Consider the following 17,852-nt stretch of genomic DNA (forward strand, 5'->3'; position numbering starts at 1 on the left):
GCAAGGACGAGGTTCCTTGCCCGGTACCTCAACTAAAATCAAAGGGGAGGTATAATCACTCTCACCTGCCTCAATAACACCGAGCTGTAGCATTTTCTTTACCTCAGCCTCCATAATATCGCTCTGGCGGGGTGACACCCGATACGCCTTGGATCGTACTGGCTCTGTGGAGGTAAGTTCTATATCATGAGTAAGTACAGAAGTCCTACCAGGCCTCTCAGAGAACAGACCTTGAAACTCTTGTAATAGCTGGTGTAGTTCGGTTTTCTGCTCGGGCGACAGCGGTGCTTTACTGATAAGGTCACTAATGACTTGACCGGTGTCTTCCCTGTTCGTCACTGAGCCTAGTCCCGGAAGCTCGACCGGAAGCTCTTCAGGAACGTTTACCATCATGCACACCACTGCTTCCCTTTGTCTATAAGGTTTGAGCAGATTACAGTGGTAAACTTGCTGTGCTTTCCGCTTTCCTGGCAGACTTACCACGTAGTTAACGTCCGACAGTTTCTGAACAATTCGCGCTGGGCCCTCCCACTGCACGTCTAGTTTGTTGTTTAGCGATGTGCGCAATATCATGACCTCATCGCCAACCTCAAAACGACGGGCCCTGGCTGTCCGATCATAATAAACCTTGGCCCTCTGCTGGGCCTTTGTCATTGCTTCACCTGACAACTCCTGTGCCCTTCTTAAGCGTTCGAGGAGCTTAAGCACGTACTCCACCACGACTGGGTCGTCGCCCCTACCTTCCCATGATTCTCGAAGCATGCGAAGCGGAGATCGAAGCGAGCGACCGTACACCAGTTCAGCTGGCGAAAACCCCGTAGCCGCATGCGGCGCGGTCCTTAAAGCAAACATCACCCCAGGCAGACACAGCTCCCAGTCAGTTCGATGTTCAAAACACAACGCTCTCAACACGCGCTTCATGACGGAGTGGAGCTTCTCAACGGAATTCGACTGTGGGTGGTACACTGAGCTGTGTAGCAGCTTTACCCCACACCTTTCGAGAAAAGTTGTCGTCAAAGCGCTAGTAAACACTGTGCCCTGATCTGATTGAATTTCTGCAGGAAAACCAACTCGCGCAAATATGGACAGTAGTGCATTAACTATCTCAACTGAGCTGAGTTCTTTAAGCGGCACTGCTTCAGGGAACTTTGTCGCTGGGCAGAACACAGTCAAAATGTGTCTGTACCCCGTGGCTGTTACCGGCAGAGGTCCCACTGTATCAATAACGAGCCGTCTAAAAGGCTCCGTAATGATAGGTACCAATTTCAACGGCGCCCTCGATTTGTCCCCTGGTTTGCCCACCCGCTGACAAGTGTCACATGTCCTCACGAAATGGTCTGCGTCCCGAAAACACCCTGGCCAATAGTACTCTTGCAAGAGACGGTCCTTAGTTTTCTTAACTCCTAGGTGTCCGGACCACGAACCCCCATGTGACAAGCGCAACAGATCCTGACGATAGCATTGAGGCACGACCAGCTGATCGAACTCCACTCCTCTGCGGTCTAGATACTTCCGGTACAGGACTCCACCTCTTTCCACAAAACGCGCAGTTTTCCTGGCGATACCTTCTTTGACATTGCAGCGCACGTTTTCCAGGCTGCCATCCTTTTTTTGCTCGGCTATCAAAGCCGTCCGGCTGACTTTTAGCAACCTATCAAGTCCGTCTGACGTAGGCGCGATGAGCAAATCAGTAGATAGCTCTTCTAACTTTCCCGCGTCGGGATTTTCCTCTCCAGTATCTGGCGCCTTCAACGCTACAGACTCAATTTTATTCTGTTCGGGCGTGCTCTGAATATCAGCTTGCTGCGCCTCTGACCCTTTTTCGTTGTTTGATAACGTCGGCCCCGCAACTACCGCCTTTGCAGCGAGCTCCCGAACCTTCGATCTGGTTAAGGCCTGAACACTAGCTTCACCAAACAAAAGCCCCTTCTCGCGCAGGAGGTGATCGGACCTGTTTGAAAATAGGTACGGGTACTGGGGTGGCAGCATAGATGACACTGCCGCCTCCGTCTCAAGCGCTCCGAAAGGTCCTTCAATAAGCACTTTTGCTACCGGCAGACACACGCTATGAGCTTCCACGGCTTGCTTGATCCACGCGCACTCGCCCGTGAACATATGGGGTTCTACGTAAGATGGGTGAACTACATCCATCGTAGCTGCGGAATCGCGAAGCACTCGGCACTCTTTCCCGTTCACGAGGAGGTCTCGCATGTAAGGCTCGAGAAGCTTCATGTTCTCGTCCGTGCTGCCTATTGAAAAAAACACAACTTTTGGTGTTGTTTCCGGACACTGCGCCGAAAAGTGACCCGGCTTCTGGCACGTATAACAAACGCCCGCTCGCCTCATCTCGAACCGCTTTCTGCGTTCGGCTTCGGCTGCCGTCTCTTTACGTTTGGTCGGATTGCTTTCACTCGCATCCTCACTACGCGTGTCCCCCTTAAATCTCATGGGCGTGAACCTTGGCCTCTCAGACTTGGAGCCAAATTCACCCTTTTGACCGTCCTTAGCTCCGCGAGCTCGACGCGTCACAAACTCCTCGGCTAGCTCAGCGGCTCTAGCCACCGTACTCACGTCTGGCCTATCCAAGACCCAGTATCGCACGTTCTCCGGTAACCGACTATAAAACTGTTCTAGCCCGAAACACTGCAGAACTTTATCGTGGTCACCAAACGCTTTCTCTTCTTTGAGCCACTCCTGCATGTTCGACATAAGCCTATACGCAAACTCTGTATATGACTCACTTTTGCCTTTCTCATTTTCCCGAAACTTCCGACGGAACGCTTCCGCAGACAGCCGGTACTTTTTTAGCAGACTCGATTTTACTTTGTCGAAATCCTCTGCTTCCTCTCTATCCAAGCGAGCGACTACGTCGGCCGCCTCGCCGGGTAACAAAGTGAGCAAGCGCTGTGGCCACGTTTCCCGAGAGAACCCCTGCTTCTCGCACGTTCGCTCAAAGTTAACCAGGAACAAACCAATGTCCTCTCCAAGCTTAAACGGCCGCATTAGGTCAGTCATTTTGAACAATACGCGTTCTCCTGCACCGTGTGCCTGACTTCCATTACGAGCGCGTTCCATCTCTACCTCAAGACGCTTCATTTCCAAAGCGTGTTGACGCTCTTCTTTTTCTTTCTCTGCTTTACGTTCACGCTCTTCTTTCTCTTTCTGTTCTTTAAGTTCGTGCTCCTGTTTCTCTTTTTGCTCTTCAAGTTCGCGCTCATGTTTCTCTTTTTGCTCTTTAAGTTCGCGCTCCTGTCTTTTTGACCTCTCCTCAATAGTCTCAAGGCATTCCGACAGCTCGTCATCCTCAGCCTCTAACTCAAGAATAGCCTTTAGCAGTTCAGGTTTTCTTAGTTTGTCTGAGACATCCAGACCCAACTCTCTTGCAAGCTCCAACAATTTCGGTTTGCGCAACGACTTCAAATCCATGGCTGCTCTGAATGCTGCTTTCTCTACTGCTTACTATTGTCTTGCCGCAAACTAACCCGGCAGCAACGACAACCACAATTACCAGCTCTGTTTCTGACACTAACAAAAGCCTGGCAAAGCTCAGAAGAAGAAAGTCCCGCACTCACCTAACCTCGCAGGCAGGAATTCCGCGCAGTCGTTCCGCTGCAGGCAACCAGTCGTCACACAGGGCTCGTTGCACTGCTCCCGGATCGTCGTTGAGCTGCTCAGCATACTGTCAACTGCATCTCTTTGCTGCTGGCCTCCGTTGTCGCGATCTCGCCGCTGGCAGACAGTTGTTTGAAGTCGTAGGCGATCTCACCGCTGCCAACCAGATGTTTGGGATCCGACTGCTGGTACGATCTGTTGGGAACTCGGCGCTGACGCCCGTGGTTGTACCTGGGTCGCAAGCCCCAAGGGTAGCGTTGGCCTGGCGGCCTGGGGTACAACTGCAAGCATCCGAAGGTCCCGGCAAAGCATGAGTCGACAGGTAACAACGAAACAACTTGTTTATTTTAACATCGCAAAGAGTTGGCGGTCAGGTTTGACCGAAGTAGAGAGACGGGAGAGCACTTCACTCAACGGAAGAAATCGGAGCCCTCCTCTGGCGTCCGGGGGCAGCTGTTTTTATACTCTCGCAGTTGAGGGCAAGAAGGAACCCCTCAAAAGACGAGCACGTGAATGTACAATGGGCTAATGGTGACGCACACTGTCGTAGCGATGCCGTAGCACCATGTCGTGGCGCTGCGCACGATCTCGTAGCACCTGGTCGTGGCGCTGCGCAGCACACTGTCGTGGCGCTGCCGGTCGGACACAATGACTGTAACGAGAAGATGGTCCCTGCTTTGGCATCGCCTGTTTCGGGCACAATGACTGGAACGAGATCCCTGCTTTGGCATCGCCTGTTTCGGGCCCAATAACTGGAAGGAGATCCCTGCTTTGGCATCGCCTGTTTCGGGCACAATGACTGGAACGAAATCCCTAGGCGGTCGCATCGCCGCAGACGCGCCTGGAAACACCTGGCGATGAGTGTTGCGGTGACGACGATCGGGCCAAAATGTCCGCCGCCCCGCCGCCGTCGCGCCGGCAAAACCACGTGTCGCAGGCGAAACGCAACATCTTAAAAACACTGCACTCGCTACTTTCATATCTTGTGTCACGCTGATAACGCGCAAGCGTTTCGTGACTTAGAAATACCGGGCTCGCAGCGTTAAAGAAAGGAAATGCGGGCAAGACAAATGACGATCGTGCTAAACTGGTGGTGTTCGCAGTGGATGATGACATTTAACCCTAACAAATGTAAGTACGTCTTTTCACCACCGTCGCAACCCTTTTGTTTTTGAATATACCGTTTCTAACTCCCCTGTTGAACTCGTCCAGTCTTACAAATACTTAGGTATCACCATTTTGACTTATCTTGGCGACTGCACGTAACTAACCTAATATCATAGCTAATAAAACTTTAGGTTTCTGAAAACGTCACCTGCGGGAAGCCCCTCAACAGGTCAGACTACAAGCATACATCTCACTTATCAGAACTAAACTGGAATACGCATCACCCATCTGGAACTCTCATCAAGCATATTTAACAAATGCCATCGAAGCTGTACAAAACCGATCTACCAGATTTATTCACTCTTCATACTCATACGACGTTAGCATATCATCTCTAAAATTAGAATCAGGTTTGTGTGATCTTTCTGCTCGCCGTCGCATTGCCAGTCTTGTTTTGCATCACAAGTTTTTTTATTCGCCCCTAAGACAAGAACCATACATCTGCGCACCCCCGCCACGCAGATCCCATCGCATCGGTCACCCTCTTCAAGTTTTGCGTCCACGAGCCCGTACTACTACCTTCATGAACTCATTTTTTTCACGAACGGCAACTGACTGGAACGGCCTTCCCCACCATATCGCTGCCATAACCTGTCCATCCACATTTTCGACTTCTGTAAGCGCCTGCATCTTGTAAACCCCATCCCTTATGTAACACCCCAAAAGGGGTCTTTAAGGAAAATAAAGTGATGTGATGTGATCCCAATTCTGCGGTGCAAGTTCCTCGGCGTAACGCTCTGTGTCAACCTGAAATTTGGGGTTGGGCCAACTTAACATTTGGAGGTGGGACAACTGGAATTGTCAGGTCGCGTCATTTTTCATTAGCATAAACATTTCCAACTAGCATATCGCACTTTGTGCTAAAGTTGGTTCGGTAATTGCAGAACTCTATTATTCCAATTTAGCAGTAAATATTGCCAGCTTGAATTTTTAGTGCTAGAACTAGCACCCCTACATTTAAATGTTTCTGCACGTGCGCATTTTTCTGCCCAAGTTTTTTTAACCACTTCGTCAAAAGGACTTCCTCTGGTCGAAGTGGACTAAAAGCTCTGGCAATCAAGATTGCTGGCCTGACGAAGATCTTGAAAGAGCAATCTGTAAAAATACGTGCTTTGCTAATAAATGCTTCTAGCAATTTTAGCAATTACGCCTGTTTTTTGTTCTGCATGTGGTACATTGCAATGTTTTCTTTCACACCAACAGGCGTATTAAACTAATGCACCAAATGCCAATAGATCTATAAGACTGATACACTAATAGCCCTAATAGACTGTATTGGTGTCAATAACCTCATAGGCTATTAGCTTTTCTGTTAGAACTTTTGCTAGGGAGTGAATAAGTCTGGAATTGCTCAGCCGACGCCCGTGACATCCTATAGACAGGATAACCGTGCTTCCATTTGTTCTGAATAAGATTGTGTTGAAGCAATGTGCTTTACGTAAAAAAAAAAAAAACAGATCTCCTCTATGATCAATTTCTTCTGGGTTCAGAGCGTAAAGGGACACTAAAGTGAAAAATGATTTATTCTGCGTAAGTAAATTACCGTTCTACAGCACAAAAAACACCACTTATAAAACGATAAGACGTTTGATAAGCCAGAAAAAGCGCAATAACGAAATACGGGGGTGGCGACGCCTACTTAAGTTCCCGCACCTGGGGGCTGTGACGTCTTGGATTTTGATGACATCTTCTAGGGCCTACTAAATATATAGAGCGGTACAGATTGACTACATTGTGTTCTAAAGGAACCAAATATTAAGCATGGCAAGTTTCGGGAACCTTTATTCAGCCAACGTGGCCCCCAACATGCGAAAACTTACTGTGGAATCCCTGACGTCACGCTGACGCACCGGCGCTGGTGGTTTCGGCGCGCAATTCAAATACTGATACTTGTACCTTCATTTTCTCATCTAATAATCAAAAATATTCTTTAAATGACTGCCTGCAGGGTTCTCAAACAATGCTTCATTAGTCTAAAGTGATTTATTGTTTCACTTTAGTGTCCATTTAAGCTGTCAAGCAATTAGCAGATGTTTAACGTGCCTTAGAGACCGGACTATAAGTGAAATCACTTGTTCTGAATATTATTCACCCTTTGCTTATCCAGGGAAAACAAGGGGAAGGCGGGCGGTGGAAATTAAAGACGATGAGCAAAACGAGAACAAGGTGAAAGCGGGAGCAACGTTTCAACAGGTGGACTTGTCTTCTTCAAGGCGACATATGCTTTCCTCTCCACAGTATATAAAGGTGGCGTTCTTCTAAAGGGAAGAGGGCATAAGGCGGGTGGGTGCGGCAACGAGCGAAGGCGTGTTAGGGGCGACGGTGTAGAATTGAGAATGAAGGAGTACTGTGCACAAGGCCAGTGACACGGCCGTCTTTCAATCACATGTCAACGGCCGTGTGTCAGCCGGCGTGTCAGCGTCGTGCACAGCACCCCGCTATGGGGAACCAGCGCTGGAGTTTTCTCGACGCCTGCAGCGCCACCCTGGCGGTCAGAACGTGCACAATGCAGCCGCTCCTGCGGACGAAAATTGCTGCTGGTGGCGTTGCGTGCGCTGAACGTCGAAGGAAAACAAAAGGACGCCGACGGTACTGTTACGTATACAAGTGTCACAACTACGTCGGAATGAGGGAGGATGTATCCTTCTGCGTTTTTCCATTTAAACCCTACGAACAAGAAGGGAGGCGGCGTTGCATCGAAGCAGTCAGGCGAGCGGAGTAAGTTCCCGTCTTGTCGCCCTGTCAAGCGGTGTCGGGCGCGTTTCTAAGTCGAATTCCGCGTGTGTGCTTGGTTTATTCGATAGTGAAGACGGTCAGCCGTGGCAGCCAGTGCCAAACAGCAGAATCTGCAGTCGGCATTTCGTCGGAAACAAAATGAGCAATAGCATGCACCATCCGGCATGTATACCAATCATTTTTCCTTCGCAATACCAGCGCCAAGCTCCTTCCAATGCTACCACACCAAGCGAACGATACGAAAGGTAAATGGTTTCCATTCATTGCCAAGAATTATGTGGCAGGGAAGCTGCCTTGTAATATGAGTTGTGTGCGCATCCTGCCGGCGGACGCGCGACTAAGCTGCCTATGTGTTTTTTAAAAATGCGCATGCGGATGAGGACTCGGCGCTGAGATGCATCCGGTAAATTTATGTAATTAGTGCTAAATGTAGCCAGGGTTGTTGCGGATCAAGCAGCGGAGCACTCAAACCTTTGCTTGCCTGAGTCAGCTGATGCGATAAAGCTTTATCTTCTCCATTGACTGCTGTGGCCAAGTGACATCAGAATTTCTTATGTCTAGCCAGAGAAGTATGGAATGTCTTCAGGCCAACTAATACTTCCGAAACCATAGCGCAGCAAGACCGGCGTCGTAGCTACTAGATTTGCGAGGCAGGCTGCCGCACTAGCACGGGAACGGCACACGGCGCCATAGAGTTTCTAGGAAACGCTATGCGCGGCCACGGCCGGTCTCGAGGGGTGCGCGCGCTTCTCTTCTTACGGCCTTCGCAATGGGGTCTGTTTCCGCCTCCCGCCGCACCGCGGTGGGGTCGCCACTGCCCCACTGCTCCGTAAAGCCCCTTAAACTTCGTAAAGTAGTGCCACGCTTTGAAGAATGCCGCCGCCTCCTCCAGCGCTCTGGCCGAAGCCGACGCCGCGTCGCTATTGGCCTAATGGCGTCACGTGGCCCCTTGCGCCGGCTTCGTTTGTTTACAGTCGCGCTTCAGTGCCATCTTTGCTCGAGAAGCGGCGCTTGTTGGCAGCATTCCTTCCGTTCCTATTCTGTGGTGTTTTGATCTTGTGAACGCCGTGAAGGATGTTTTGTGGCAAGTGCGACGTCGCTTCACGTCATTTTCTGTTACCATGACCTGCTGCGCTTTTGGATGCCAATATAGTTTCAGCAAAGGCAAGAATATGTTTGCGATAACGTCCGGTAAGCGCAACGGGTTACGAAGAAAGACATGGCTTACCGAATCGGGAGGGAGAACTTCCGACCAACTTCCTCCGCGCGACTACGTGATGTAAGTTGTGGCTCTCTCGGAGTATTGTATGTGCCAGGCTTGCGTATTGTGCTGCGGACAATAGCCTAGTAGATATTGCACAGTTCACTGTGCATGTTGTCATTTGTACGCACGCTTTAACATGATCTTTACGCAACGCCTGCTTTGCTTACATACGCACTACGTGGTCGTGTTAGTCATATTTGGCGCGCTTAATCGTTTGAACGCCAACCGGCTTGAATTCGTGGGCACGCGAGGTTGCGTGCGATGACGTGATTACGAAATTTTTAAGATTCAGCGCAGTCCTTTTGATAAAATTTCAGTCTCGATCATGAAAGCGCCTCAGGAGAGCAACTCTCTGCCTCTTGTGGTTACTTACTAGCCTTCTTTAGACTAGCTTTGTTTGCCACATTTGTTCGTGTTCCTCGTTGGCGGTCGCCCGGTGGATTTGCCATACAGAGGCACCGATGAAAAGCGTGCGTGCTCTCCCGAAACCGTGTTGCGCGGTGCGTTCGTCGCCGAGTGACAGCATCATAGGTAATTGAGACGTATGTGCTAATTCGCGTGAGCTTTAAAGTGTGCGAAGCTTCAGATGCGGCGGTGGAGCACTCGTAAAGAAAACGTGCGGTCGCCCGCCCGTTCCCTGGCTGGTTTAGTCGTCGTTCGTGCTTAGTCGTTTGCTCGCTCGTTTAGTTCGCGCGCTCATATAGTCGTTCGCTTGCTCGTCTATGCCACTATTAGTTTCTACAGTCACTATGCCTAATTGATACGCGCTTGCTGTAGGACTCTTAGGCTGGTGCGTTTATTTACGCAATGAGACAATAAATGGTGCACACGGACTTGCGACTGCAAAGGCAAATCTGTAATGCATCTATGTGAAAATAAACTGTTGACTTGTAACTCGAATGCCGTTTCATATCATTTTAACCTATGGATAAAACATCATTTCACTTGCCGCAATTTCGGCCGCGTTATGGCGGGGGGATTCTTTGCGCGATCATGACTTCACTAATAAAGTCATGTCTCGCAAATGTTACTTCGAAGGGAGTGCAACCGTCCTCAATGCATGCACCTCAGTGCAACTCGGTTCGCAACAAGTACGTCACTTAGTAAACGGACGAACCAACGCACGATGAAGTGTTATTCGTGAAAAGTCATTAACTTGAAAAAATTACTGAAGGTCACAGTGGTCTTGTTTGAGATTGAGTCAAGCATTGTTATCGCGCTCCCGCTTCGCGCACGAATGCTAAGAACTCATTTTATTTTCTTGTGTACGCACAGTCGCGACTCGATGATCGGCCGCGGTATTTCTGTCGGCGTTGAGACACGAGAAACATAATAGCGCCAGCGCCCACCTCTGACGCTTTGCGCGCGCTTAGATTGGCAAGCATGCACGTTGGCGGCACTGTAGCTTGTAATACACTTTCGAACCTCCAGAGCAGTGATCTCCGTCAGCCTTTGTCCGTCATAGCTGATACGCGCCGCGCATTCACGTGGTAAAGGCGGCGCGGATTCTTTATGCTGAGTGCTTGCTGGAAGCCAAGAGGTTGTCATTCGATGGTAACCGTGTTATTTACAACCATTCGCAACAAGATCTTGCTACACGCCTTTGACAAATGTTGCGTACCTAATTGTAGGGCACGCGATACATTCGCAGTCGTCAACGCACAGCGTTAACACTCCTTCAGATACCTTTTTAAGAAATAGTTATCAGAAAACGAAGCAAAAGCCGCTGTTACCGAATTTGTATAAGCATCCGACTAGAAATTCTACGCTGTACACGAAGTTACGCGCAGCTGGAAAGCCAACGTGAACGCCCAAAGAGCACTGCCTTGCTATGCGAGCATTCACTCTGCGAAAGGTCGTCTGCTGCGCTCGAGCATCGTAGGCGGCGCCATGGTCGAGGAGGGAGCGAAACGAGGAGGAGTGAAGGCGGAGGAAGAGAGTGGCACTACTTTACGAAGTTTCAGGGGTTTTAACTGCTCCGCCGCTGCGAGCACCGTTCACGTGGAAGGAGAACGCGCGCCCGCTCCAAGTCCGTCCCGCGTGAGTGGTAACTGTGAGGTCCTGATATTTCACCCCTATGCATTATGCAAGGACCGCGCAATCAGCCTCTTCGAATTGACAGCTAAGAGTTATAAATAACAGAATAACTACCGCGCGCCATCGCGTGCTCTTCTTCAGTATGACTACATGCATGGTCACATGAGGCTTTGGTACACTCCCGTCAACGCTTTCTACCCGTTAAATCTGGAGAGAAACAAATCTATCAGCCTCTTCAGTTTGCCTACTGACGGGTTTTAACCAGTGGGTAGAATTATAAGTGACCTGAAGCGTCTATATGACAGATTCCTAAGAATTCCAAAGCGTATAAAATATAGCTCCTGAAATCTCAAGCGCTGCCGTTTTTGTTTTGCACGAAAGCGGATTTAGCATGAATTCATGACGCTGGACGGATTCGGACGCTGGACTCATCAAACACGGTTGGCACAGCACCAGGCAAAAGTTTGCTGATGCGGCATCCTGAAACGTAGTCACTCGCGAGGAAATGCCGGCTGCAAACCACACTCGATGCCGACTTGTAGTTGAAGACGAAATTTTCTTTGGAGATGTTTTCCAGCCACTTTGCAAACAGTTCTGAATCACTGGGGAATTGATGAAAAGAAACGCCCTGAGTCTTACCCAACTGCGACTTGCAAAGCGGTACGCAGCAGTACACCATCGCCGCGTTGGATCATCAACGGCGGGCAATAAACACCGTCGCACAGCAAATAACTTAATACGTGGAAGAAACGGGTAGAAACGTGCACCAGCGCTCACAACACTAAAGGCCACGCTGCCTGCCGGCACACAGTGCGATGAGAGCACTCCCCGTCCAAGAGAGAAATATGCGAGGCTCGAAAAAAAAAAAAAAGCAAGCGCAGACCAACAGTGACGTTTGCGCTTCGCACATAAGAGGGAAGTCAAGTTGGCAGGCTTTTCTGCATTGTTAAGATCGGCGAATTCGGACTTTGGGAGGATTCTTAGAAAACCAACGTAAAGGCGGATGAGTAGGAATTCGAGACATAATTCGACACGCAGCAGCGAGGAATGCCGTTCGCGGAAGCAGCGGCGACAATGGCGTCGTCAGGTGGCCGAGTCAGGAGACGATACCCCTTATTCCTGACAATGTGGCGAGAAAAAGAAAGCAATGAATATGGCAGCATTGAAACTTATATGAATCCGCCGCGATGGCTCAGTGGTTGGAGTGCTAAGCTACTGAGCCATTTCTATGAAGGCGAAATTCTAGAGGCCCGTGTACTGTGCAGCGTCTGTGCACGTTGAAGAACGCCAGGTGGTCGAAATTTCCAGAGCCCTTCACATTGGCCTCCCTTAAGCCCGAGTCGCTTTGGGACGTTAAACCCCCATAAACCATAAACCATTCCGTTAACCTTCGCATTAACTAAATCCTCTACCAGTACTTAACTTCGGCATGGACTATGAGACATGCAAGAAATTGACCGAAATACGACCTTCGGCATTTCAGACCGCAACATCTGTCATTTCCCTGTCATACCTTTCAGGAACGAGAGTGATTGGACCTTTGATGTTTCTATGGTTCGAATTTTTCTATGAAAACTCCGTTCACGTGTGAACTTATTGGCTGACATGTAGATAAATCATTTGCTTTTTGTTTTCTTTCGTTTCGGTGAATCGTTGAACAGGAAGCAGCGGAAAAACAGCACGAAACCAGGCGATCACCGCCCGCCGCCGCAGAAGCATGCGGGCAGAGAGCGGCCCCTAGCAGTAGGGTCATCGCGCCCATGGCGGCGGCGAAAGGCGTAACTCTTGGAGAAAAACTCCCATTGCTTCCGCGGCGAATGCGAAGGCCGTTAGAAGGAAAGCGCGCGCTCCCCTAGAGACCGGCCGTGGCACGGCGCAACCGTTAAATAAACGCACGTGCTCGCCGCGACACACTGTGAAAGATACATAAAGCTTAAAAAGCTTCTTTCGTCATTTCTTCACTTGATGGCTACGAAAACTGTTCACTTGAAGCGGCGCCAAACGGAAACTTGCGAACCGCATGTGCGTACTATGAAACGGCCGCGGACCTGTCGTCTGGTCGAGAGGCTTGAATGTGCCGCGTTTCATCGCCAGGGCGGCGTGCAACGCACTCATTTCGACGCGCCGCCTGTCCAGCGCTGGTTCCCCATTACCTGTTTCATATATAAAGCATATGTCGCCTTGAAGAATACAAGTTCGCTTGTCGAAACGTTGGCTCCTGCTTTCGCCTTGTTCTCGTTGTGCTAATTCCCTTTGCTTTTGTAACTTTTCTTATAAGGTCCTTTTTCCCTGAAGAAAAAATAGTCCAAATACTTTTTTTTGTGCATCAGGGGAATTTTTCTTTTTCAGCGGTGACATGTTATGATGCGGTAGAAAACAAATTTGCTCAATTTGTTAACTTGTCATCATCAGGTTGTACGAACGAAGTGTATAATAGTAGAAATGCAGGCATTTCTCGGATGCACAACTATTTCCGAAAAAAAAGAAGAGTTCTTCTTATATGGTTGTCGAAACTGTTTATAGTTCAGTGCAGCTATCGTTGTCAGCTGCATTCATTTTTTATATGAAAGCTATAAAGAAATAGCACCACGTAGTAGATATCTAAAAATATTTTTTATACGCAAGAATGTAGAAAAGCTCCTTCGAATGCAATGACCAGAATAATGCGAACACTTCCAACCGGCATCTTAAACACATCGGGGGCAGAAATTTCTATCTTACTACAAATTGCGTCTCTACATTGATGCCGCTATCGGACATATCGCCACTTATATCCGCCACCACAATGCCTATAACCCTAAAGCCGTGATACCGACGTTCTGAGGCCACAGTTTCTTTTCGTTTTGCCATATTACGCTTTTGGGGAAGTTTCGAAATCCCACGTTGCGCTGACTTGTGACGACACGCATGAGCAGACGTGTGGAGAGCAGGGTTACTTTCGTTTCTATTGTGTTGTTCATTGCTCGCCTGCTTGACATGATTGTATGCTTGAGGTAGGCAAAACAATTAAACACGTCAACACAAAATCTCAGACGAAGCTGGGTTGACTGAAAAAAAAAAAGAATTGCTTATACCCATTTGTATAGCGCGTCGACCTCGCCAACAAGAAACATCGGCGGCGGCGCGCCAAAGAGAGAGAAATTTCAACAAGAGCGGGCACTCCATAGAGAGGTAGCACACTAAGCGGATGTTATTGACTCCCTCCGGTTTCGGTTTTGGGCGCGCGCGTTTTGAACACCAGTTGGTACTAGCCGCGCCGGCTTCGCTGCTCGGCGCGGCATTCTTTTTTTTTTTTTTCGCTTCTGCTGAACCTCGCGTGGCCTTGGCGTGGAATCGTTTCATTATTAAGTAGAAATGATTGCGATTGACCTTTACAAGACTGCGCCGAATCTGTCAGGTGCAATTTCATAAAGAAAACGAAGGACGTCTTCTGAAATGATGAAATGTTTATTTTGCTCTATATAAATGCTCGTTCCGGGCTTCTGCATTCATCCAAAGTTTTGGCACCAGGTAACCAGCAGTCGTTGCCGTACGATACTCCACCGGATGCCATCAGCTGAAAGAAAGTTACAAGCATGTATCATTTCGGTATATTGACCTAACCTATATTGCGTGTAGAGGCGAAACGTGCGTAAGTGGTGAATGAGCGGCATTACAGAAAAATTCACTTTTACGTACATTTGGCAGCAAAGACTCCTCCCAAACAATGCCATAAAATCTGAACATCCGATTTTCAAGCACTCCTCCTTTCCCGGGCAGTGTTTCCTGCACCTTAAGTGCACAGGTACACGGGTGACTGCGGGTTTCCAAAACAACTTGGCCTAAGTCGACACGATGGTACGCCAAGTACACAAAGGTGGCCACAACACAGGCACAGCCAGACCATGTTACACGCTCACAGAATGCCTTCTAATCGCACTCAAGTCACACTCGTGGGTGCTGTGGGGTTTCGGGCTCTCGCGGTGGTTGTGTGGAGCCATTGCGTTGTGTTGCCGGGGGCTCCGTGTCCCTCTCCTCCTTGCCTGGACGGGGTGGCAGCGGGTCGTAGAACACTGTCACTCTGCTGTCATCCCGCCCACGGGAACGTCAACGGGCTTTCCCCATTGGCCGACATTTTGGCGGGATTCGGGTCCTGCTTGCGTGCACTCCGGGTAAGCGCGCGCAGGACGGGGCCCGGAGAGACCACATCGGGGCGTCGGAAGGCGCGTGCGTGTTCATCTCTGCCGGCGGCCGATGGTTACTTCGGCTCGTCGGGGTCCCGGCCTCGGCGGGCGCGCGCGCACTCTTCCGTCGTCTCGATGTCCTGAGGCAGCGTCTGCCGATCGTGCCCCTGTCTGTTCGTCTGTCGTTTCTTTCTATTTCCCTTTTCTCTGCTGTGGGGCGCGCGATGGCAGGCGCTGACCGAAGGATAGGCAACTTCTTACTGCGGGGGTTCTTTGTTCCTCGTTTCTTTGTTCTCTCTCTGTCGCGGTGCGCCGTTAGTGGCTACCGGCGACCATTTGGCCATGTTTTGTGTCTTAATTTGCTTCAGATTCGGACGTGATGTTAAAACGTATGTTTGTATTGATTCCCAGTTTAATAAATGCTCTTTGTGACTTCTCGAGAGATTTGCCTCCCTTGCTGCGCACGTGGTCTCGCCTTTCCCTAAGCTGGGGCGTACGCGCGCAGCTGCGCGTCGGCACACGGTGCGGACCGGAGCAGGCGCGGTGCCCTGCACGCGTGGCGGCTCGGAGTGCTCGAACCCGCGGTGGTCGTCCGGCGCGCGCGGAATCGGAGCGTGCGCGCCGCGTGAGCATCGCGAGGAGACCACAGTGCAAAGCCTGTTTTCAGTCGCTCAGAATACATAAATGTCATGTTCTTGAGCTCCTCCGTGTTATCTTTTACGCGTCCTGCCGGCGCATGCCACACTCCCGTCTTATCACTCTCGGCAATCGCTCGTCACGTTTTCGAGAAGCGTGAGTACCGAAATAAGGTATATGTTGTTGCAGGGCTATAAAATGCGTCACAAACTTGTCCCACTAAAATTCAGTACACGCAAAACTAACTCACTATGGCCGGCTTGCATTTTTGCTAACAGCTTCACAACCCCAGGCGCGGCGAGCAAGCCTCAAGATATCCCAAAAAGTTACCAAATAAATTACAATACTTTTTTGGGTCAGAGAATGCGTCACGAAGACCAGTAAGATTCAGTAGACGCGAAACGAACTGCGGCACACAGCCGAGCTGTTTTTCGATAACTGCATCACTATATAGGTTCAGTTTTGTGCAGTAAGCCTAAATGTGCTTGAAGTGCGTCGCAGACTGTCAAACAAAATTCCTCACCTTGCTGTAGTCCAGTAGTGCAGCGGTGCCGTGTCGAAATCATAGAGTTACTATACTGACTCTAGAGAACAAGCTACCCATAGGGCCCATGCATTGAAATCGGGAACCGAAAGAGCGCCGCCATGTTGCTACGCGCCGAGGTTGCCAGCTCATGAGACGCGTGCTGGACTTGGTGACAGTAGTCAGTTTTAATCCGGCAACAGTAGCAGCTCGGCGTCTCGCTTGTAGTGTCGTGATGTGTGCGTGCAGCCGTGTGTTTGGGCTTTATAAGTTGGTTTTTCATTCTATGTTGCGGGACGGTGTGGGTGTGGTCCATGTTGGCCGTACAGGTGGCAGTTATGCAACCGAGGGATGATCCTGTTGAAGTTTCCGGCGGTATGCGGTTTTCAGCGGTCACGCCTGTTGCAGGAGTGTCACTCGACGAGGTTACGAACTCGGAAGCTGTGGTCAGATTCCTCGCTGGCGTTCCGTTATTCTCTTCGCACGGGCGCGGTATGTTGCAAAAGCCGCTTTCGCGATATATCGTCGTGACGCTAGATCGGGTTTTTTATTATTATAAGTACTGATCCAGCTATCTGTAGGGCACATGTAACCGACAAACGGAAGTCTCAGGAGAGCACCTGAGATTATAATAAAGCAGGCGACGCAGGAACTCCACAGGGCACCCAAGGGACAGTGGGGGGATCAAAGCTCGAGGCAGAACGGTACGTAGGTTGGGGCCGCCGAGGCAGGTGTGTGCCAGGGAGTGTTTGCACGGACAGCTCCCCTGGCACGCGCAGCAGTGCCTCGCAAGGTCGAGATACTTTAAAGGCACCTGCGCCCATGATCTTTCTTTTGCCTCGGTGCAGTGAGCACGATTAACGAGAATAATATGGAGGGCATCCGGTGCAGTCGCGAATGCGTCGTGGCAAATGTAGCTCGCGTCGCCTGGCGTGTGTAGTAATATCAGAGTTGGTTGTACGAACTTTATGCATAATACGCTTTGTTACGGTACCTTAACGGAATGGGTCTAGAGGACGGTGTTGGTACATTTTTTCGTACCGCCCCAATCCTATACCCCCCACTACAAACACACACACATACCCCCCCCTTTTTTTTATTTATACATACAATTCCTTGCCATGACGGATCATAGCCTCCTTTATTTTTGAAAAATAGAGGAGGCTATGGACGAATTGACCAGTTCAAGTTGTCAACGTGTCAGTAACTGTCATAGGAATCACTGTAATAAACGCAATTCCACAATCGGATTGTTTACTTTCATTTTTTGTTGTAACACCGAGGACTACATAGAACTTTATTTTGTATATGTAAGAGAAGTATGTGGATATCACGAGCTTAAGCCAATGTGCGATACACAGACAAAGCAGCTGCTACAACATGAACTGCATTGAGGGCCACACAACACATACGTAATTAAAGGTGCAAAATATAGGGGGAAGCTTCAAAATACACTCTGTAGCACTGCAAAGTATAACATATACTGTATGTGTACAATAAATGTTCAAAAATACAATGCATCAATGTCCCATTTGCCTTCAAGTTTATTATCAAGTTCAAGTTTACTGAAGTTTATTATGAACATATGCACAACAGGAATCTACTGACACACCCGCAGTCAAGGTGGCTGTTCGAGGTGTGCTGGCTGCCTCAGTGTAAGAAAAAGAAATTGGGTGAATGTCGACACCAGTGCCACTGCTTCTTGCCTCTGACC

The sequence above is a fragment of the Dermacentor variabilis genome, chromosome 5, assembly GCF_050947875.1.
Source record: "Dermacentor variabilis isolate Ectoservices chromosome 5, ASM5094787v1, whole genome shotgun sequence".
Taxonomy (NCBI): Eukaryota; Metazoa; Arthropoda; class Arachnida; order Ixodida; family Ixodidae; genus Dermacentor; species Dermacentor variabilis.